At 48.1% G+C, this 22,500-nt stretch overlaps 6 non-coding genes across 6 annotated transcripts; all 6 read left to right on the top strand.

The window, feature by feature from the left end:
• Positions 1-268: 268 nt before the first annotated feature.
• TRNAM-CAU (transfer RNA methionine (anticodon CAU)) lies at positions 269-340 on the top strand. The gene has a single exon. It is a non-coding gene; the product is annotated as a tRNA-Met (tRNA).
• A 732-nt stretch (positions 341-1,072) lies between these two features.
• Positions 1,073-1,144, top strand: TRNAM-CAU (transfer RNA methionine (anticodon CAU)). Its single transcript has one exon. It is a non-coding gene; the product is annotated as a tRNA-Met (tRNA).
• An 8,206-nt stretch (positions 1,145-9,350) lies between these two features.
• Positions 9,351-9,422, top strand: TRNAI-UAU (transfer RNA isoleucine (anticodon UAU)). The gene has a single exon. It is a non-coding gene; the product is annotated as a tRNA-Ile (tRNA).
• Positions 9,423-20,309: 10,887 nt separating this feature from the next.
• On the top strand, positions 20,310-20,381 carry TRNAM-CAU (transfer RNA methionine (anticodon CAU)). Its single transcript has one exon. It is a non-coding gene; the product is annotated as a tRNA-Met (tRNA).
• Positions 20,382-21,114: 733 nt separating this feature from the next.
• On the top strand, positions 21,115-21,186 carry TRNAM-CAU (transfer RNA methionine (anticodon CAU)). The gene has a single exon. It is a non-coding gene; the product is annotated as a tRNA-Met (tRNA).
• A 459-nt stretch (positions 21,187-21,645) lies between these two features.
• TRNAM-CAU (transfer RNA methionine (anticodon CAU)) lies at positions 21,646-21,717 on the top strand. Its single transcript has one exon. It is a non-coding gene; the product is annotated as a tRNA-Met (tRNA).
• Positions 21,718-22,500: the final 783 nt, after the last annotated feature.

Here is a 22,500-nt window from a genome sequence, read left to right as displayed (position 1 = left end):
AGTGGCGCAGCGGAAGCGTGCTGGGCCCATAACCCAGAGGTCCGTGGATGGAAACCACGCTCTGCTACATATTTCGTTTATTTTATTTTGGTGCCATTTAACATAAAGAGCATATCAGCGCAGTAATTTGGTCTCTTATAGCCCTAATTGTCCTCCGAGAAATGCTCTCTTGTGCTCCGCGCTCGTGTTTCTCGCCGTAAAAAAAAAAAAAAAAGAGACTCCTCTCGTTTATTACAAACATAAACAAATTTACATTGCACGCTGGAGCAGCAGAGTGGCGCAGCGGAAGCGTGCTGGGCCCATAACCCAGAGGTCCGTGGATCGAAACCACGCTCTGCTACATATTTCCTTTATTTTATTTTGGTGCCATTTAACATAAAGAGCATATCAGCGCAGTAATTTGGTCTCTTATAGCCCTAATTGCCCTCCGAGAAATGCTCTCTTGTGCTCCGCGCTCGTGTTTCTCGCTCTAAAAAAGAAAAGACTACTCTCGTTTATTACAAATATAAACAAATTTACATTGCACGCTGGAGCAACAGAGTGGCGCAGCGGAAGCGTGCTGGGCCCATAACCCAGAGGTCCGTGGATGGAAACCACGCTCTGCTACATATTTCCTTTATTTTATTTTGGTGCCATTTAACATAAAGAGCATATCAGCGCAGTAATTTGGTCTCTTATAGCCCTGATTGCCTTCCGAGAAATGCTCTCTTGTGCTCCGCGCTCGTGTTTCTCGCCCTAAAAAAAAAGAAATACTACTCTCGTTTATTACAAATATAAACAAATTTACATTGCACGCTGGAGCAACAGAGTGGCGCAGCGGAAGCGTGCTGGGCCCATAACCCAGAGGTCCGTGGATGGAAACCACGCTCTGCTACATATTTCGTTTATTTTATTTTGGTGCCATTTAACATAAAGAGCATATCAGCGCAGTAATTTGGTCTCTTATAGCCCTAATTGCCCTCCGAGAAATGCTCTCTTGTGCTCCGCGCTCGTGTTTCTCGCCGTAAAAAAAAAAAAAGAGACTCCTCTCGTTTATTACAAACATAAACAAATTTACATTGCACGCTGGAGCAGCAGAGTGGCGCAGCGGAAGCGTGCTGGGCCCATAACCCAGAGGTCCGTGGATCGAAACCACGCTCTGCTACATATTTCCTTTATTTTATTTTGGTGCCATTTAACATAAAGAGCATATCAGCGCAGTAATTTGGTCTCTTATAGCCCTAATTGCCCTCCGAGAAATGCTCTCTTGTGCTCCGCGCTCGTGTTTCTCGCTCTAAAAAAGAAAAGACTACTCTCGTTTATTACAAATATAAACAAATTTACATTGCACGCTGGAGCAACAGAGTGGCGCAGCGGAAGCGTGCTGGGCCCATAACCCAGAGGTCCGTGGATGGAAACCACGCTCTGCTACATATTTCCTTTATTTTATTTTGGTGCCATTTAACATAAAGAGCATATCAGCGCAGTAATTTGGTCTCTTATAGCCCTAATTGCCCTCCGAGAAATGCTCTCTTGTGCTCCGCGCTCGTGTTTCTCGCCCTAAAAAAAAAGAAAGACTACTCTCGTTTATTACAAATATAAACAAATTTACATTGCACGCTGGAGCAACAGAGTGGCGCAGCGGAAGCGTGCTGGGCCCATAACCCAGAGGTCCGTGGATCGAAACCACGCTCTGCTACATATTTCCTTTATTTTATTTTGGTGCCATTTAACATAAAGAGCATATCAGCGCAGTAATTTGGTCTCTTATAGCCCTAATTGCCCTCCGAGAAATGCTCTCTTGTGCTCCGTGCTCGTGTTTCTCGCTCTAAAAAAGAAAAGACTACTCTCGTTTATTACAAATATAAACAAATTTACATTGCACGCTGGAGCAGCAGAGTGGCGCAGCGGAAGCGTGCTGGGCCCATAACCCAGAGGTCGGTGGATCGAAACCACGCTCTGCTACATATTTCCTTTATTTTATTTTGGTGCCATTTAACATAAAGAGCATATCAGCGCAGTAATTTGGTCTCTTATAGCCCTGCTTGCCTTCCGAGAAATGCTCTCTTGTGCTCCGCGCTCGTGTTTCTCGCCCTAAAACAAAAAAAGACTACTCTCGTTTATTACAAATATAAACAAATTTACATTGCACGCTGGAGCAGCAGAGTGGCGCAGCGCATTCTGCATCCGGCAGCCGAGCTGTTCGGATCGTAGGGTCATGGCCTCTTCCGGGGCAGCGACAGCGACCACTTTTGGTCGCGGAAACAGGATCACCGACGACGATAAGGATTATCCGTTTATTTTGCCTCAGCTGCCGAAAGGACGAGTTGCCTTTAACACCGTGTTTTTACACGGTGATGTACGCGCCAGACCTTACAAGGTCGAAGATTTTCGAGACGCCCTTCTGCCGACGGGACTGCTGCCGGACGTGGTATGCATAGGGGCGTACCAGATAAACCACGTCTGGGCGGTGACCCTGTCTGACGCCACTGCGACGAAGCGCCTCATGGCCCTTAAGGAACTGCAAGTGAAGGGAAGACGGTGTGTCATCGTGGACCCGCAAGACCAGCAGGTGAAGCTTAGGCTTCACTGGCTGCTCTATGGCGTTGCAGACGAGGACATACGGACGGCGTTCATGGCTTTCGGCAAGGTGGAGGAGGTAAGCCGGGAAAGGTGGCGCGTCCATGGCCTGGGCGACAAGACGTCGACAACCAGGACTGTGCTTCTAAAGCTGAAAAGCGGCGTGAAAATGGAAGACCTTCCTCATCAGGTCCGCGTCGGCGGAGAGCTGGCATTGGTGGTCGTCCCTGGTCGACCCATGCAGTGCCTGCGCTGCCAAGGCACGGGGCACGTCCGCCGGGAGTGTAAAGTTCCGCGCTGTTCTCGCTGCAGACGGTTCGGTCATGTTGACGCCGACTGCGTCAAATCCTACGCCGCCGTGACAAGCCCAGCAGTGAACGACGTAGCCGCAGAGCACGTCATGGACGTGGTCGAGACGGAGGACGCCGCTACAGGCATCGGAGACCTGGTACCGACAGCGGCATTCGGCGAGACGTCGACCGTCGGCGCAGAAGGCACGGTTGCTCAAGGTACTGAGAAGCGGAGTGGGAAGGCGCAGGGCGCGACTGCTGTGGGCCCCGCGACGGGAACCATTAGTGAAGACCCGCCCGACAACGGTATGACGGCAATGCAGCAGGACGAGGCTGTGAAAGACGGCGACCGGGCTGAGACTCTTGGCGGCCCGGTCAAACGCCCCCACGACCAGACCAAGGACCAAGGCGAGGGTGCGACCAGCACCACCGAGGGACCACCGACAAAGACGCCCCAGGGGAGGCGGGTGGGCTTCAAACCAAAGCCGAATGTGCCGCCTGAAAGAAAGCCTGTGATCAAAGTGTCGACGACAAACAATGCCGGGAAGCCGGATGGCCCCGGAGGCGGCTAGCCAAGGGCTGGTCGTGAAGGGTAAGCACCATGCTCCTGGCCTACTTTTCTCGCTAGATGAAGATGGATGAAATACCGTCACTTAGTATTGCCACACTAAATGTGCGAGGGTTGGCGGCTAGTCGTAGGCAATGTCAGGTCCTACGGTTGGTAACGGACCATGACATAGACGTACTAGCCGTCCAGGAAACCAAGGTTGACGGAGAGGAGGAGACCGGGAGCATGGTGCGACGATTCACGACTAGGTACTTTGTGGTGGTGAGTCATGCGGTAGGCACCTCCGGGGGGTGCATTCTTTTTGTGAAGAAGCTGCCGGGTTTACATATTCAAAGTGTGTGGTCCTGTCTGGATGGAAGGATTGTTTTATGTGACTTTACGATCTCTGACTTTGAGTTTCGCGTCATATGCGTTTATGCGCCGAATTCTGTAGACGAGCGTGTCCTCTTTTTTTCGAACCTCTCACAATATGTTTGCTGTAATAAGCGCGTTGTGTTATTAGGGGACTTCAATTGTGTGTTGAGTGCTAGAGACCGAGCCAACAATGCCGGCGTGCGTGATAGAAGTAGTGACGTTTTGTCAAAATTAATTAATGAAAATGAAATTGATGATGTTTTTCAATGTCTGGAAGGGGAGCGTCAAGTGACATTTACGCGTTTTCAAGGCAGTAGTCATGCGCGACTGGATCGCATGTACATTTCGTTGGACACGATTCCAAGATGCCACGGTTATTGCGTTGTACCCGTGTCATTTTCGGATCACTGCCTGGTAAAATGTAACATCGGTATAAGGAAAAGGGAACATGCATTTAATTGGCATCTATGGAAAGTCAATGACTTGTTATTAAATGATGCATCTTTTGTAAAGGCAGTGCAGGATGCGGTTAATGAAATACGCGAAGATGCGGCTGATACAATAGCAGAAAAGTGGGAATGTGTTAAACAAAAAGTTAAAATGAAAGCCTTAAAAAGGTCAAGCTGCCTCAAATTTGAGAGGGAATATAAAGAAAAGGGTTTGCGAACACTACTTCAGCAGCTGATAACGCTTGAGTGCAGAGAGCCTGGTCTGTACAAAGACGATGTGCGGAGCGTCAAGGAAAAGCTTGAACAGTTCGACAAAGAACGTTATCAAGGTGCCATCGTGCGAGCAAGAGCAGATGCACTGGCGGCAGGGGAGACGCCCACTAAAAGGGCGCTCGGTTTAGAGAAGGCACACGGAAGACGAAACCATGTCGATCAACTTTTAATGAATGGAGCTGTTGTTGACAACAACGAGAGCATAGCACACGCCTTCTTCCAATACTATCAGTCGCTCTTTGCATTTCAGGAAGCGAATTTAGAGGGTTTCAAAGCGGACTTTCTGCACCGCATGCCGCGTTTGAGTGATGAAGCTAAGGAGCGATTAGAAGGGAAAATAACGGAGAGGGAAGTCGAAAAGGCAATCGACGATTTAAACTTGGGCAAGTCACCGGGACCAGATGGACTCAGCGCCGCCTTATATAAGACATTGAAAAGAGAACTGGCCCCTTTATTAGTAGAAGTATTTAATGAAGCGTACGAGCAGAAATCATTGCCACCTTCTTTTGGGAAAGCGCACACCATTCTAATTCCGAAGAACGATAAATTAGATAAACTGAGATTCGTATCATCCTATAGGCCCATATCACTAACAAATGTGGATTACAAGATATTTATGAAGATTTTAGCGACCAGACTTCAAAGTGTCATAAAGGAAATCGTCACAGACCATCAAACTTGTGGAATCAAAGGGCGAACAATTTTTTCTAACATCCATAAGATGCGGTGTGTGCTCGAGTGCTGTGACGTCACCGGTGGCGGCGTTGCAGTTCTTCAGCTTGATCTTGAGAAAGCGTTCGATTGCGTCGCTCACGTTATTTTGTTCTCCATATTGGATCATGTTAATGTCGGTACCATCATCACTGAGGGTGTGGCCTTGGCGTACCAGAACTGCACTACAAGGTTAATTGTTAATAAGTCGCTGGGGGCCCCCATTAACATCATGCGTTCAGTGCGCCAAGGCTGTCCCCTCAGTCCTCTGTTATTTGCTATATACATAGAAGCAATGTGTGTGGCCATTAGCGCAAATAACAATATACGTGGTTTTAGATTGGCAGAATCCGAAGTGAAGCTGCTAGCGTATGCTGATGACGTTGCAGTGTGTCGCACAGACGAACCAAGTGTGACTGACACAATTGCTGTAGTAAAACATTTCTGTGACGTCACGGGCAGCAAAGTCAATTGGGGCAAATCCCTCGGGCTGTGGCACGGGGAGTGGTCTTCGGCACCGGAATACTTCGCCAATGTCAACTGGGTGAAAACTCCGACGAAGTATCTGGGTGTTCCCCTCGACAGGTACAAGAGCAGCGATGAGTACTGGAGGAACCGAACTAATGAAACGAAAGAAAAAGTGGACAGATGGACAAGCACTAACCAGTCTATTTTTTCAAGGGCGACAATTTGTAATATGTTTTTTTAGCGAAGTTATATTATGTTATGCAAGTGTTGCATTGTTCCAGGGCAAATGTGCAAAGGCTGCACAGAGTGTTCGCGGTCTTCATCTGGGGATCAGCATGGGAGAGAGCTAGCCGAACCAATTTGTTTAGAAGAGTGAAGGACGGGGGTGTTGGCTTGGCACATCTTTTTGTTCGACAACTTGTCAACCGCTTTTTGTTTTTTCGAGATGTGCGCGATCCTTTTCTGCGCACCGTATGTCAACTCAGGTTGAGCGACGCATTGCCGGCGTATGTTGTTAGTACGGCAAGCATGACCGGAAAACTTCGGGGTTATCTTAAAGGGCCCCTGAAACGGTTCGGACAAATTTTGTAGACGCGTAGGGTACAGCTTAAGTAGAACATTCGCACCACAATTTAAGTGAAGCGTTACGTATTAATGGAGCTACAAGCGATTAGAAGCTACCCTCCTCCCTAGCCATGCTTTTCCTCCTCAACTCGTTCGCCGAGCGAGTGGGGCTAAGCTCCGCCTTCACTGGTTCAGCGTCACGATGCGACGTCACATCGTCCACTTCCGGTTGTTTTGGAGCCCGCCCCCGCCCGCGCGAGACCGCTCCGCTAGCCGCTTGGCCGTCGACCCCAAGCGAGAGCTATCGAAGCAGCGTGCGTTGCGAGCATTCTGTCGTAGCACCGAACGTGTCTTGTATTCCGGTAACCACAGGCAAGCTGGTCATTTCGGCAAATGACTGTAGGCATAAACTCAAGCTGATGAAGGAACTTTAGCGTAGACGTACGTGAGCGGCCTGATCGGTCTGCACGGTCCATACACTTGTTGATGCAGCGCTTAACCAGCCAAACAAAGCGCTAATATTGCTCTAACGAAGTGTAAAACATTTTAAACATTTATAAAAGCAACGTGTTCATGATTACACTCCTGCGAAAAATACACACCAGCAGCAAAGAAGAATACACTTCGTTGCTGCTACTGTGTATGGTTGAGCTCTGTGCCACCAGGTGGCTGCACCGTGCAGACCATTCGCATTTGCCCTTCTGCTCATCTCATGGCTCATCCCGTTACGGTAAAGTCAAGCGGCCAGACTCTGTCCCCTTGCGCTTGCGTTTTCCCTAATACCGGACTCAGGAAACGCTATTGCGTTAGTAATCTTCCGGTGTAAAGTGACGGCCACAAACGCGCAAATCCTGGCGCCGATCGGATAGCGGCCGTCCGATGCGCAGCAGCCAGTTCGCTCGTACGCTGCCTTGCAGAGGGACACGATGTCGCAGCTTGACATATTGCCAGTCGCTACGTTTGCAGTCCACAAGGCAACAAAGTCGAATCATAGTGCTCGCGAAAAGACTGAGACCGACTCTGACCGCGGAGCTCTCTTCAAGATGGAGTACGTTGTAACACAAGCAGACGACACATGCTGTGTGCCGGAAGTGCTTAAGTGTACTGAAAAATTATTCTTGTGCATTCTCTTTATGTTACTCTCTTTTCATAAAAACAAATTAATTAACATTCCAACTATTACGAAGATCATTTGTTTAGCATAAAGTTGGAAAAATTATCGATCACGCGCCCCTGTCAGCCAATCGGATAGCTCGCCCCACTGACGTCGTATGAGTGTTTCGGTCATATGGGTAGGGGCGGCTTAAAATTCCGCCGAGCAGTGCGCTGCGATCGGCAGCGATGTGCATATTTAAAACCTTATAATAAATTACACGCTTTACGCGGAGCACTTAGATGTGTCAATTAATGATCAGAAGGACCTACTCTAACGTCTCAATACGTTTGTAGAAAATCGTCAAAAGCGTTTCAGGGTCCCTTTAAGGAAGTGGTCGACAGTGTGCGCTTCCTTTCAGTTCGTTTTTCAAAAGATTATCTATGTCAAGTGAAAAGGAAAACCCTGTATAATGATGTGTGCGACATTGTGTTCCCAGTGCCCTTATACAGAGCCATATACAGTGGAGGGCCAGGGCAAGACGTCCTTAAACGGGTGAAACGCATGCAGGTGCCACCAGGGGTTAAAATCTTCTTTTTTAAGCTCCACACTGGAACACTTTCCGTGAAGACATTTATGGAAGAGCGAGGCTGTCTTGTGCCGTGGGGTTCACACTGCTTGATCTGCAAGAAGCCCGAAACCATCGATCACGTGTTCTTGCACTGCTGGGCGGCTGTGTTCTTCTGGGACGTCTTGAAGCGAACAATGAAGAAAGAATTACTTGTAGACCCCCAAGGGATCCGGTATCTGCCAATTAAGGATGAAGAGGGAGTTCCATACGACTTTATTATGTTGAATGCACTCCACTGTATATGGCGGGCTCGCATGGCAGGGTACCATTGCGATGCCGACGCCCGCCCGGTTCACATATATTTTAGAGAATGTATGTCGCGGTTCGTTGATGTACAGAAATTGCAAGAATGTGCACCGGATTGGCTGTCGAGGCTAGAAGCTCTGACAGCCATGAAGGAATTTTAATTTGACGACGCCGGTCCCATACGGACAGTCGGCATTATTGTAATTTTTTTTCTTTTTTTTCTTCCCCGCAAGCTTGTATTCCTGACATGTGTGTAGTATTTGTATATTCAGTGTTATGTCGAAAACCGGCATTAAATAAATAAAAAAAAAAGCAGAGTGGCGCAGCGGAAGCGTGCTGGGCCCATAACCCAGAGGTCCGTGGATGGAAACCACGCTCTGCTACATATTTCCTTTATTTTATTTTGGTGCCATTTAACATAAAGAGCATATCAGCGCAGAAATTTGGTCTCTTATAGCCCTAATTGCCCTCCGAGAAATGCTCTCTTGTGCTCCGCGCTCGTGTTTCTCGCCCTAAAACAACAACAACAAAAAAAAAAAAGACTACTCTCGTTTATTACAAATATAAACAAATTTACATTGCACGCTGGAGCAGCACAGTGGCGCAGCGGAAGCGTGCTGGGCCCATAACCCAGAGGTCCGTGGATCGAAACCACGCTCTGCTACATATTTCCTTTATTTTATTTTGGTGCCATTTAACATAAAGAGCATATCAGCGCAGTAATTTGGTCTCTTATAGCCCTGATTGCCTTCCGAGAAATGCTCTCTTGTGCTCCGCGCTCGTGTTTCTCGCCCTAAAACAAAAAAAAAAAAAAAAGACTACTCTCGTTTATTACAAATATAAACAAATTTACATTGCACGCTGGAGCAGCACAGTGGCGCAGCGGAAGCGTGCTGGGCCCATAACCCAGAGGTCCGTGGATCGAAACCACGCTCTGCTACATATTTCCTTTATTTTATTTTGGTGCCATTTAACATAAAGAGCATATCAGCGCAGTAATTTGGTCTCTTATAGCCCTGATTGCCTTCCGAGAAATGCTCTCTTGTGCTCCGCGCTCGTGTTTCTCGCCCTAAAACAACAACAAAAAAAAAAGACTACTCTCGTTTATTACAAATATAAACAAATTTACATTGCACGCTGGAGCAGCAGAGTGGCGCAGCGGAAGCGTGCTGGGCCTATAACCCAGAGGTCCGTGGATCGAAACCACGCTCTGCTACATATTTCCTTTATTTTATTTTGGTGCCATTTAACATAAAGAGCATATCAGCGCAGTAATTTGGTCTCTTATAGCCCTAATTGCCCTCCGAGAAATGCTCTCTTGTGCTCCGCGCTCGTGTTTCTCGCCCTAAAAAAGAAAAGACTACTCTCGTTTATTACAAATATAAACAAATTTACATTGCACGCTGGAGCAGCAGAGTGGCGCAGCGGAAGCGTGCTGGGCCCATAACCCAGAAGTCCGTGGATCGAAACCACGCTCTGCTACATATTTTCTTTATTTTATTTTGGTGCCATTTAACATAAAGGGCATATCAGCGCAGTAATTTGGTCTCTTATAGCCCTGATTGCCTTCCGAGAAATGCTCTCTTGTGCTCCGCGCTCGTGTTTCTCGCCCTAAAACAAAAAAAAAAAAAGACTACTCTCGTTTATTACAAATATAAACAAATATACATTGCACGCTGGAGCAGAAGAGTGGCGCAGCGGAAGCGTGCTGGGCCCATAACCCAGAGGTCCGTGGATTGAAACCACGCTCTGCTACATATTTCCTTTATTTTATTTTGGTGCCATTTAACATAAAGAGCATATCAGCGCAGTAATTTGGTCTCTTATAGCCCTGATTGCCCTCCGAGAAATGCTCTCTTGTGCTCCGCACTCGTGTTTCTCGCCCTAAAAGAAACGAAGACTACTCTCGTTTATTACAAATATAAACAAATTTACATTGCACGCTGGAGCAGCAGAGTGGCGCAGTCATTCTGCTTCCGGCAGCCGAGCTGAGCGGTCAGCAGAATCATGGGCTCCAGTGGAGCAGCGACAGCGGCCACTTCTGGCCGCGGAACCAGGCTAAACGACGATAAGGATTATGCCTTTATTTTGCCGCAACTGCCTAAAGGTCAAGTAGTGATTAATACCGTCTTTTTGCACGGTGATGTACGTGCGAGACCGTACAAGGTGGAAGATTTCAGGGACGCCCTTCTGTCGACGGGCCTGCTGCCTGATGTGGTATGCATAGGGGCGCACCAGATCAACCACGTCTGGGCAGTGACCTTGAACGATGCGACTGCCACAAGAAGAATGCTGGACCTTAAGGAACTTCAAGTTAAGGGACGACGATGCGTCATCGTTGACCCGCAGGATCAGCAGGTGAAGCTAAGGCTTCACTGGCTGCTGTACGACGTTGCCGACGAGGACGTTCGGACGGCATTCGCGGCGTTCGGCAAGGTGGAGGAGGTAAGCCGGGAGCGATGGCGCGTCGAAGGCATGGCAACGAAGACCTCAACCACCAGAACCGTCATTCTCAAATTGAAAAGCGGCATGAAAGTGGAGGACCTGCCACATCAGATACGCGTCGGCGGAGAGTTGGCCTTGGTCGTCGTGCCCGGTCGAGCGATGCAGTGCCTGCGCTGCCACGGCACGGGACACGTCCGCCGTGAGTGCAGAGTCCCCCGATGTACCTTATGTAGACGTTTCGGCCACGTCGACGATGACTGCGTAAGATCTTATGCCACCGTAACAGGTCCAGTAGCTAGTGACGTTGCGGCAGAGCACGTCATGGACGTGGCCGAAGCGGAGGACGCTGCTTAAGGAACGCTAGACAAGGTCTCGACAGCGACAGCCAGTGGGACGACGCCTTTGGGCGTGGTCAGCAAGGTGGCTGATACTACCGTGAAGCCGAGTGGGATGCTGCAGGTCGCGACCGCTGAGGTCCAGTCTACGCGGAGCAGTAGTGAGGACCCGCCCGACAACGATGCGACGGCAATGCAGCAGGAGGAGGCCGTCCTCGACTGCGACCGGACTTCGACTCTTGGAGCGCCAGTCAAGCGCCCCCATGACCAGACTAAGGACCGCAACGACGGTGCGACCGGCACCAGCGAAGGGCCGCCGACAAAGACACCTCTTGGGAGGCGCACGAGCTTGAAACCAAAGCCGAATGTCCCACCTGAGAGAAAACCTGCGGACAAAGTGGCGCCCACAAACAACGCCGGGAAGCCGGGAGGTCCCGGAGGCGGCTAGCCGAGGGCTGGTCGTGAACGGTAAGCACCATGCTCCGGGCCTACTTTTTTCTTTAGCTCAACATGGCACAGATACCGTCCCTTAATATTGCCACTTTAAAAGTGAGCGGCTAGTCGGTGGCGGCTAGTTGGCGGCTAGTCGTAGGCGAAGTCAGGTGCTACGTTTGGTCACTGACCCCAATATAGACGTACTAGCCGTCCAGGAGACTAAGGTTGACGGGGAGGAGGAGACCGGGAGCATGGTGCGCCGTTTCACGACCAGGTATTTTGCGGTGGTAAGCCATGCCTTAGGCACCGCTGGGGGGTGCATTCTTTTTGTGAAGAAAATGCCTGGACTGCACATTCAAAGTATTTTTTCTTGTCAGTCTGGAAGGCTTGTTTTTTGTGATATTATTTTGTGTGATGTTGAGTTCCGCGTCATATGTGTATATGCGCCGAATTCAGTAGACGAGCGCGCCCTTTTCTTTTCGAACCTTTCGCAGTATGTTCGATGTGATAAGCGCGTTATACTGCTAGGAGACTTTAATTGTGTAATGAGCGCTAGAGATAGAGCCAATAATCCTGGTGTGCGGGACAGAAGCAGTGAAATCTTATCAAAACTAATTAGTGAAAATGAACTCGAAGACGTTTCTGAGTGTCTGGAAGGGGGGCGTGATGTGACTTTTACACGTTTTCAGGGCAGTAGCCATGCGCGGTTGGACCGAATATACATTTCGCTGGATACAATTCCAAGATGCCACGGTTATTGTGTAGAACCCATATCGTTCTCAGATCATTGTCTCGTAAAATGTAATGTCGGTATAGGGAAAAGCAAACATGCGTTTAATTGGGAGATCTGGAAAATGAATGCGTTGTTATTAAATGATGAATCTTTCGTAAAGGGAGTACGGGATGCTGTTAATGAAATACGCGAAGATGCAGCTGAAACAATAGCAGAAAAGTGGGAATGTTTTAAACAAAAGGTTAAAATGAAAGCCATAGAAAGGTCAAGTTGTCTTAAATTTGAGATGGAATATAAAGAAAAGGGTTTGCGAACACTACTTCAGCAGCTGATAACGCTTGAGTGCAGAGAGCCTGGTCTGTACAAAGACGATGTGCGGAGCGTCAAGGAAAAGCTTGAACAGATCGACAAAGAGCGTTACCAAGGTGCCATCGTGCGAGCAAGAGCAGATTCACTAGCGGCAGGGGAGACGCCCACTAAAAGGGCGGTCGGGTTAGAGAAGGCTCACGGACGACAAAACCATGTCGATAACCTTTTAATCAATGGAGCCGTTGTTGACGATAGCGAGAGCATAGCCCACGCCTTCTTCCAGTACTACCAGTCGCTCTTTGCATTTCAGGAAGCGAATTTAGAGGGTTTCAAAGCAGACTTTCTGCATCGCATGCCGCGTTTGAGTGATGAAACTAAGGAGCGATTAGAAGGGAAAATAATGGAGGGGGAAGTCGAAAAGGCAATCGACGACTTGAACTTGGGCAAGTCACCGGGACCAGACGGACTCAGTGCGGCGTTATATAAGACATTTAAAAGAGAACTGGCCCCTATATTAGTAGGAGTATTTAATGATGCGTACGTGCAGAAATCATTGCCACCTTCTTTTGGGAAAGCGCACACGATTCTAATTCCGAAGAATGATAAATTAGATAAACTGAGATTAGTATCATCCTACAGGCCCATATCACTAACAAACATTGATTATAAGATATTTATGAAGATCTTAGCGACTAGACTTCAAGGCGTAATAAAGGAAATAGTCGCAGACCATCAAACATGTGGAATCAAAGGGCGGTCAATTTTTTCGAACATCCATAAGATGCGGTGTGTGCTCGAGTGCTGTGACGTCACTGGTGGCGGCGTTGCAGTTCTTCAGCTTGATCTCGAGAAAGCGTTCGATTGTGTTGCTCACGTTATTTTGTTCGCCATACTGGATCATGTTAATGTCGGTACCATCATCACTGAGGGCGTGGCCTTGGCGTACCAGAACTGCACTACAAGGTTAATTGTTAACAAGTCTCTGGGGGCCCCCATTAACATCATGCGTTCAGTGCGCCAAGGCTGTCCCCTCAGTACTCTGTTATTTGCTATCTACATAGAAGCAATGTGTGTAGTGATCACCGCAAACAACAATATACGTGGTTTTAGATTAGCAGAAACCGAAGTGAAGCTGCTAGCGTATGCTGACGACGTTGCAGTGTGTTGCACAGACGAACCAAGTGTGACTGAAACAATTGCTGTAGTAAAACATTTCTGTGACGTCACGGGCAGCAGAGTCAATTGGGGCAAATCCCTCGGGCTGTGGCACGGGGAGTGGTTTTCAGCACCGGAGTACTTCGCTAATGTCAAGTGGGTGAAAACTCCGACGAAGTATCTTGGTGTTCCCCTCGATAGGTACAAGAGCAGCGATGAGTACTGGAGGAACCAAACTAATGAAACGAAACAAAAAGTGGACAAATGGACAAGCACTAACCAGTCTATTTTTTCAAGGGCAACAATTTGTAATATGTTTTTTATAGCGAAGTTATATTATGTTATGCAAGTGCTGCATTGTTCTAGAGCAAATGTGCAAAGGCTGCAAAGAGTGTTTGCGGTCTTCATCTGGAGTTCATCATGGGAGAGATGTAGCCGAACAAATTTGTTCAGAAGGGTGACGGACGGGGGTGTGGGCTTGATGCATCTTTTTGTTCGCCAACTTGTCAACCGCTTTTTGTTTTTTCGAGATGTGCGAGATCCGTTTCTGCGCACCGTATGTCAGATCAGGTTGAGCGACGCATTGCCGACACATGTTGTTAGTACGGCAAGCATGACCGGAAAACTTCGAGGTTATCTTAAGGAAGTGGTCGACAGCGTGCGTTTCCTGTCAGTTCGTTTTTCAAATGATTATCTGTTTGAAGTTAAAAGGAAAAAACTGTATAATGATGTGTGCGACATTGTGTTCCCAGTGCCGTTATACAGAACCATATACAGTGGAGGGCCACGACAAGACGTCCTTAAACGGGTGAAACGAATGCAGGTGCCACCGGGGGTTAAAACCTTCTTTTTTAAGCTCCACACAGGAACGCTCTCTGTGAAAACGTTTGTGGAAGAACGAGGCTGTCTTGTGCCGTGGGGATCCCACTGCTTGATCTGTCAGAAGCCGGAGACCATTGATCACGTTTTCTTGCATTGCTGGGCGGCTGTTTTCCTTTGGGACGTGCTAAAGCGAACGCTGAAAAAGGAGTTACCGGTGGACCCCCAAGGGATCAGGTATCTGCCAATTAAAGATGAAGACGGAGTACCGTATGATCTTATTATGCTGAACGCCCTCCACTCTATATGGCGAGCTCGCATGGCCGGGTACCATTGCGACGTCGACGCTCGGCCAGCGCGTATGTATTTCAGAGAGTGTATGTCCTTATTTATTGAAATGCAGAAAATGCAAAAGTGTGTACCGGATTGGCTGTCGAGGCTCGAACCTCTGACAGTCATGAAGGAATTTTAATTTGACAACGTCAGTCCTATGCGGATAGACGGCTTTGTAGCGCTTTTTTGTTTCTCGCCTTCGTTTTCTCTTGCAAGAGGCTTGCATTTGTGTCATGAGTGTTAAATTCATATGTACGATGTTATATTGAAAACCGGTAATAAATAAATAAAAAAAAAAGCAGAGTGGCGCAGCGGAAGCGTGATGGGCCCATAATCCAGAGGTCCGTGGATCGAAACCACGCTCTGCTACATATTTCCTTTATTTTATTTTGGTGCCATTTAACATAAAGAGCATATCAGCGCAGTAATTTGGTCTCTTATAGCCCTGATTGCCTTCCGAGAAATGCTCTCTTGTGCTCCACGCTCGTGTTTCTCGCCCTAAAACAAAACAAAAAAAAAAGACTACTCTCGTTTATTACAAATATAAACAAATTTACATTGCACGCTGGAGCAGCAGAGTGGCGCAGGGATTCGGCTTTCTGCCGCGCTAGCGAGCGGACGTGCCGATCATGAGCTACGTAGGAGCGGCTTCAGCGGCCCAGCAGGGCCGCGGTACCAGGAGTTTTGCCTCAGAAGACCCGGAATACCAAGTTTTGCTGCCTCAATTGCCGACAGGTCGGATAGTTTTAAATACAGTTTTTCTGCATGCGGATGTGCGTGCCAGGCCGTATCGTGTGGAACATTTCCGAGATGCGTTGGCTAGCTTAGGCCTACTTGCCGATGTCATCGCCCTAGGGGCGTATCAGATGAGCCACGTTTGGGCGGTTACTTTCAAGAGCGACGAAGGCGTGAAAAAGCTTTCAAGCGCCAAGAACCTCAAGGTGAATGAACATCGGTGCATTGTCGTTGATCCTGCCAATCAGGCCGTGCGGCTGAAGTTGCATTGGATGCTTCATAACGTGTCGGACGAGAATATACGGACAGCCCTGTTACCGTTCGGAAAGGTCACGGACGTTTTCCATGAAAAGTGGCGTGTTCAAGGAGTTCAAGATAAAGCATCGTCGACACGGGCGGTGTCCCTGGTTCTGAAGACGGGTATGACCGTAGAAGACCTGCCCCATCAACTTCGTGTAGCTGGTGAGCAGACCCTAGTTGTGGTACCGGGCAGAGCACCCCTTTGCCTGAAGTGCCGAAACACCGGACATGTCCGACGTGACTGCCGCGTCCCGAAATGTGCAGTATGCCGTCGCTACGGCCACCAGGATACGGAATGTGTTAAGACTTACGCATCCGTCGCAGGACCTGCGCTTCGAGAGGACGTGGCTGACCTGTTTATGGATGAGGCTGACGTTGATGAGGCTTCCCGCGTGCTAGTACCACCGGCGGACATAGTTGCAACACCTTATGTGCCGGCTGCTAAAGCCACGAAGGTGGTAAATGTGCTGCCTACGAGCCCGAAAGATGCAGTGCAAAGGCCATGCGACGAAGGAGCCAAAGAAGAATCGGCCGCAAAATCCGCCACTGCCGAGGAGGCCGCCACGGAGCACGGACCGGCAACTCCCTTGATGGACGTCGAAGAATCGAGAGCAAGCAATGTGGCTATGAAAAGAGCGAGGGACTCGACCGGCAACCTGGACGGCAGCCTGGACGGCAACCTTGACAAGGGGGCCAAAGACGAGCCGCCGCCAAAAGCGCAGGCGGGTCGTCGTGTGCCCGTGCGCCCGAAGCCAAACATCCCGCCGGACAGACGGCCGGCGGCAAAACCGCCTAAGTAGGACTCGGCGCCTACTGGGGCGCCCGGACTAACGTCGTGAAGAGATGGCGTCCATTTTGGAATGGGGCTTCGCGTACGCTCTAAAGGTACGCGTGTGGATCGAGCGGTTTTCAGTGCAAAAGTTATGCATGCAAATTTTTCTACAGTGTGTCTGGATCGCTTGTTCTTCAGCGACACCGTGCGATCGGCTTGCTTTTGCAGATAAATGGCGGTGAAACTAGAGAGAGCACTGAGAGTTGCCACGTTAAATGTCCGTGGCCTTGGAGCGCGAAGGAGGCAGTATCAACTTAGCCGCTTGTGTATGGAGAAGGAACTCGATGTAGTTGCCTTACAAGAAACTAAGGTCGAAACCCAAGAGCAGACCGATCGCATGGTGACGCCTTTCACGGCGCATTACAATGTGTGCGTGTGCCATGCGAATGGCACATCAGGCGGATGTGCGTTGTTAATACGGAAGAGTGCTGGTATTATTGAAGAAAGTGTAACTGTTTCTGAAACTGGCCGCTTGCTTATTGCAGATTTTTCTTTTTCCCACGATTTGTGGCGGCTCGTATGCGTTTATGCGCCAAACAATGTGAATGATCGATTTTTGTTTTTTGAATGTATCGAGCAATATCTAAAATGTGATCGCTTTGTCATATTACTTGGTGATTTTAACTGTGTGTGTTCTCCGGAAGACCGACTAAAAAGGGAAAGGGTTCGCGATAAAAGTGCTCTCCTTTTGAGCAGACTAATTGAAGACCACAACTTAGAAGATGTGGGCCTAGTCCTCACTGATGGTATGATTCCGCAGTACACGCACATTCAGCGAAATAGCCGAGCAAGGCTGGACAGAGTGTATGTTTCTGACGACTTGATCACCCTTTGTAATAGTTATAACGTCGCACCGCAATCGTTCACGGACCATAGCCTGGTAAGCTTCTCGATTGGGGAAAAAGTTAAAAGAACACGATTCAACTGGAACATGTGGAAATTCAACGAAAAGCTGCTTGATGATGAACCATTTGTGCGCAGAGTTAAGGAAAAGATAACAGAGTTGATGACAAATGAGGGTGAATATTTTACTGCCACATGGGAGGAATTTAAGATTCAAGTTAAGTTCATTGCAATAGAAAGAGGAAGCAGCCTTCAGCACGATAAATTACAGAAACAAAGAGAGCTGCAAAGACAGCTAGAATATCTGTCAAGCGCACAAAATGCGGGTCACGATCTATTAGCTGAAAACGTAAAGAAAGTAAGACACGAGCTTGAAGTTATCGACGCCGAGCGATACAAAGCAGCAGTTATACGCGCTAGAAGCGAACGCCTATGGATGGGTGAGATACCAAACAAACGGGCAATGAGCGATGAAAAGCGTCACGCGTCAAGAAATGAGATCCAACAGATACGTCTTCAAAACGAGGTGACGTCAGACGCTTCGTCGATTGAGAAAGCTTTTGTGGAACACTATCGCGAATTGTTCGGCAATGTGACTCCTTCTGGACTGGCCTTCGAGAGTGAATTCATGAGCGAGATGCCAAGGTTGGATGACGACGTTAGAGAAAGTCTTGAGAGACCAATAGCTGTGTCCGAGATTGAAAGGGCGATAGAAGAACTGCCATCAGGCAAATCGCCAGGGCCGGACGGCCTAGGCGCCGCTTTTTACAAGGCATTCAGTCAGGAGTTTGCGTGTATATTGCACCGACTACTCTCAGAGGCGAATGAATTTAAAAAAGTACCACCCTCATTCCACACTTCGCACATAGTATTAATTCCGAAAACCGATGAACGGGAAAAGCTCCTTTCAGTAAGTTCATACAGACCGATAAGTCTGACCAACACAGATTACAAAATATTTATGAAAGTACTGGCTCGACGATTTCAAAGCGTGATTCAGCAGCTTGTAGGGCCACACCAGACGTGTGGCATTAAAGGCCGCACCATTTTCACGAACACCCACATTGCAAGGAATGTGCTTGAATGTTGCGATGCCATTGGGGGTCGGGTGGCCATGTTGCAGCTAGACCTTGCGAAGGCGTTCGACCGGGTGTCACATGAGGTGCTTTTCGCTATACTGCAGTACTGTAATGTTGGGAGCGTCATTGTAGATGGCGTTAAAATGGCTTATGAAGACTGTTACATGCAGCTTATAGTTAATAAGTGTCTTAGTTCGCGGGTGCCACTCCGCTCGTCTGTACGGCAAGGCTGTCCCTTGTCTCCCTTGCTTTTTGCCCTGTACCTCGAACCTTTTTGTATGGCAGTCATACGGAATGAAAACATTCGTGGTTTTAGGCTGCACGCCGCAGAAGTTAAAATGCTAGCTTATGCAGATGACGTCGCCGTCTTTTGTGAAGACAGGGAAAGCGTGGTCGAGGCTGTCCGCCTTGCAAGATCCTTTTGTAGGTACACTGGTGCCCAGATAAACTTCGAAAAAAGTGTTGGGATATGGCATGGAAGCTGGGACGCGACACCCACAAAATTCGCCGGTATGCAGTGGACTACAGTGCCTCCACTGTATCTAGGAGTGCCCCTTGAGCACTATCGGGACTCGACACAGTTGTGGATCGGCCAAATAGAATCAATGAAAGAAAAGATAAAAGGATGGCAGGGCCGGGGATTGTCAGTGTTTGCACGTGCTTCAGCTTGCAATATATTTTTAATTGCCAAAGTTTGGTACATACTGCAAGTAATGTTCATGTCCCGTGTAAACGTTCAAAAAATGCATCGAGTGTTTGCTACCTTCATCTGGAACTCCACTTGGGAGCGATCCAGTCGAACAAATCTTTTTCGCACAGTTCGAAATGGGGGCCTTGGGCTCTCACACTTGTTCATTAGACAGATCGTATCGCGGTTCATCTTCCTGCGAGATGAAAGAAATGTTTTCCTCCGTACGGTCATTCAGGCGAAAATGGCAACAGAACTGCCTGAATTTGTTGTGTCCACATCTAGTGCTATCACTAGAGCGACTGGGTACTATCGTGAAGTCGTTGCATCTTTTAGAATACTCTGCGCACGTTTTTCGCTGGAGTACTTGTGCTCAGTGAGAAGAAAGAAACTGTACGCAGATTTAGTTGACAGTATGTTACCTATCCCACTGTATAGGAGTGTTTATTGTGGAGGCCCAGGAAAAGATGTGCTGAAACGAGTCAAAAGGATGCCTGTAAGACCTGCTGCGAAAACTTTCTTTTTCCACCTACACACGAACACCCTCCCCGTTAAAGTATGGCTAGAACAGAAAGGAATATTCGTACCCTGGACTACCGATTGCCGGCTGTGTAAAAAGCCTGAAACAATTGAACACGCCTTCATTGAGTGTTGGGACGCTGTCTTTCACTGGGACATCTTGCAGCGCACTCTTAAAAAAGAACTCCCCATAAACCCCTATGGAATTCGGTTCCTTCCAGTTGAAAGCGATGACGGGCCACCGTTCGACATGTTCATGTTGCTGGGTCTCCACAGTTTGTGGAAAACAAGAATGGCTGTACGTCATGCTGATGTGAATGTGTGCTCTGCGCGAGAGAACTTCATTGAAAGTATGTCACTATTACGAGAAGTGTATCGTGCACAAAGCGAAACCCCAGACTGGGTTAGCATCCTTGATGAGCTGGTGTGCCTCAAGAAATTTTAGCGACCATCCCACCTGATGTGATGTGGGTGCACTGTGTATATGGATTTGTTTTTTTTTTGTGTGTTAATGTCTAAGCAGGCAATAAAGAAAAAAAAAACAGCAGAGTGGCGCAGCGGAAGCGTGCTGGGCCCATAACCCAGAGGTCCGTGGATCGAAACCACGCTCTGCTACATATTTCCTTTATTTTATTTTGGTGCCATTTAACATAAAGAGCATATCAGCGCAGTAATTTGGTCTCGTATAGCCCTGATTGCCCTCCGAGAAATGCTCTCTTGTGCTCCGCACTCGTGTTTCTCGCCCTAAAAAAAAACGAAGACTACTCTCGTTTATTACAAATATAAACAAATTTACACTGCACGCTGGAGCAGCAGAGTGGCGCAGCGGAAGCATGCTGGGCCCATAACCCAGAGGTCCGTGGATCGAAACCACGCTCTGCTACCTATTTCCTTTATTTTATTTTGGTGCCATTTAACATAAAGAGCATATCAGCGCAGTAATTTGGTCTTTTATAGCCCTATTTGCCCTCCGAGAAATGCTCTCTTGTGCTCCGCGCTCGTGTTTCTCGCCCTAAAAAAGAAAAGACTACTCTCGCTTATTACAAATATAAACAAATTTACATTGCACGCTGGAGCAGCAGAGTGGCGCAGCGGAAGCGTGCTGGGCCCATAACCCAGAGGTCCGTGGATGGAAACCACGCTCTGCTACATATTTCCTTTATTTTATTTTGGTGCCATTTAACATAAAGAGCATATCAGCGCAGTAATTTGGTCTCTTATAGCCCTGATTGCCCCCCGAGAAATGCTCTCTTGTGCTCCGCGCTCGTGTTTCTCGCCCTAAAAAAAAAAAAAAAATACTACTCTCGTTTATTGCAAATATAAACAAATTTACATTGCACGCTGGAGCAGCAGAGTGGCGCAGCGGAAGCGTGCTGGGCCCATAACCCAGAGGTCCGTGGATCGAAACCACGCTCTGCTACATATTTCCTTTATTTTATTTTGGTGCCATTAAACATAAAGAGCATATCAGCGCAGTAATTTGGTCTTTTATAGCCCTATTTGCCCTCCGAGAAATGCTCTCTTGTGCTCCGCGCTCGTGTTTCTCGCCCTAAAAAAGAAAAGACTACTCTCGTTTATTACAAATATAAACAAATTTACATTGCACGCTGGAGCAGCAGAGTGGCGCAGCGGAAGCGTGCTGGGCCCATAACCCAGAGGTCCGTGGATCGAAACCACGCTCTACTACATATTTCCTTTATTTTATTTTGGTGACATTTAACATAAAGAGCATATCAGCGCAGTAATTTGGTCTCTTATAGCCCTAATTGCCCTCCGAGTAATGCTCTCTTGTGCTCCGCGCTCGTGTTTCTCGCCCTAAAAAGAAAAGACTACTCTCGTTTATTGCAAATATAAACAAATTTACATTGCACGATGGAGCAGCAGAGTGGCGCAGCGGAAGCGTGCTGGGCCCATAACCCAGAGGTCCGTGGATCGAAACCACGCTCTGCTACATATTTCCTTTATTTTATTTTGGTGACATTTAACATAAAGAGCATATCAGCGCAGTAATTTGGTCTCTTATAGCCCTAATTGCCCTCCGAGTAATGCTCTCTTGTGCTCCGCGCTCGTGTTTCTCGCCCTAAAAAGAAAAGACTACTCTCGTTTATTGCAAATATAAACAAATTTACATTGCACGATGGAGCAGCAGAGTGGCGCAGCGGAAGCGTGCTGGGCCCATAACCCAGAGGTCCGTGGATGGAAACCACGCTCTGCTACATATTTCCTTTATTTTATTTTGGTGCCATTTAACATAAAGAGCATATCAGCGCAGTAATTTGGTCTCTTATAGCCCTGATTGCCCCCCGAGAAATGCTCTCTTGTGCTCCGCACTCGTGTTTCTCGCCCTAAAAGAAACGAAGACTACTCTCGTTTATTACAAATATAAACAAATTTACATTGCACGCTGGAGCAGCAGAGTGGCGCGCCTTGCAAGAGCCTTTTGTAGGTACACTGGTGCCCAGATAAACTTCGAAAAAAGTGTTGGGATATGGCATGGAAGCTGGGACGCGACACCCACAAAATTCGCCGGTATGCAGTGGACTACAGTGCCTCCACTGTATCTAGGAGTGCCCCTTGAGCACTATCGGGACTCGACACAGTTGTGGACCGGCCAAATAGAATCAATGAAAGAAAAGATAAAAGGATGGCAGGGCCGGGGATTGTCAGTGTTTGCACGTGCTTCAGCTTGCAATATATTTTTAATTGCCAAAGTTTGGTACATACTGCAAGTAAT

This window comes from Dermacentor variabilis, unplaced genomic scaffold, assembly GCF_050947875.1.
Source record: "Dermacentor variabilis isolate Ectoservices unplaced genomic scaffold, ASM5094787v1 scaffold_13, whole genome shotgun sequence".
NCBI classification, from domain to species: Eukaryota; Metazoa; Arthropoda; class Arachnida; order Ixodida; family Ixodidae; genus Dermacentor; species Dermacentor variabilis.
Note: the sequence above shows the minus strand (reverse complement) of the source record. Positions and strands in the feature narration are given on the sequence as shown.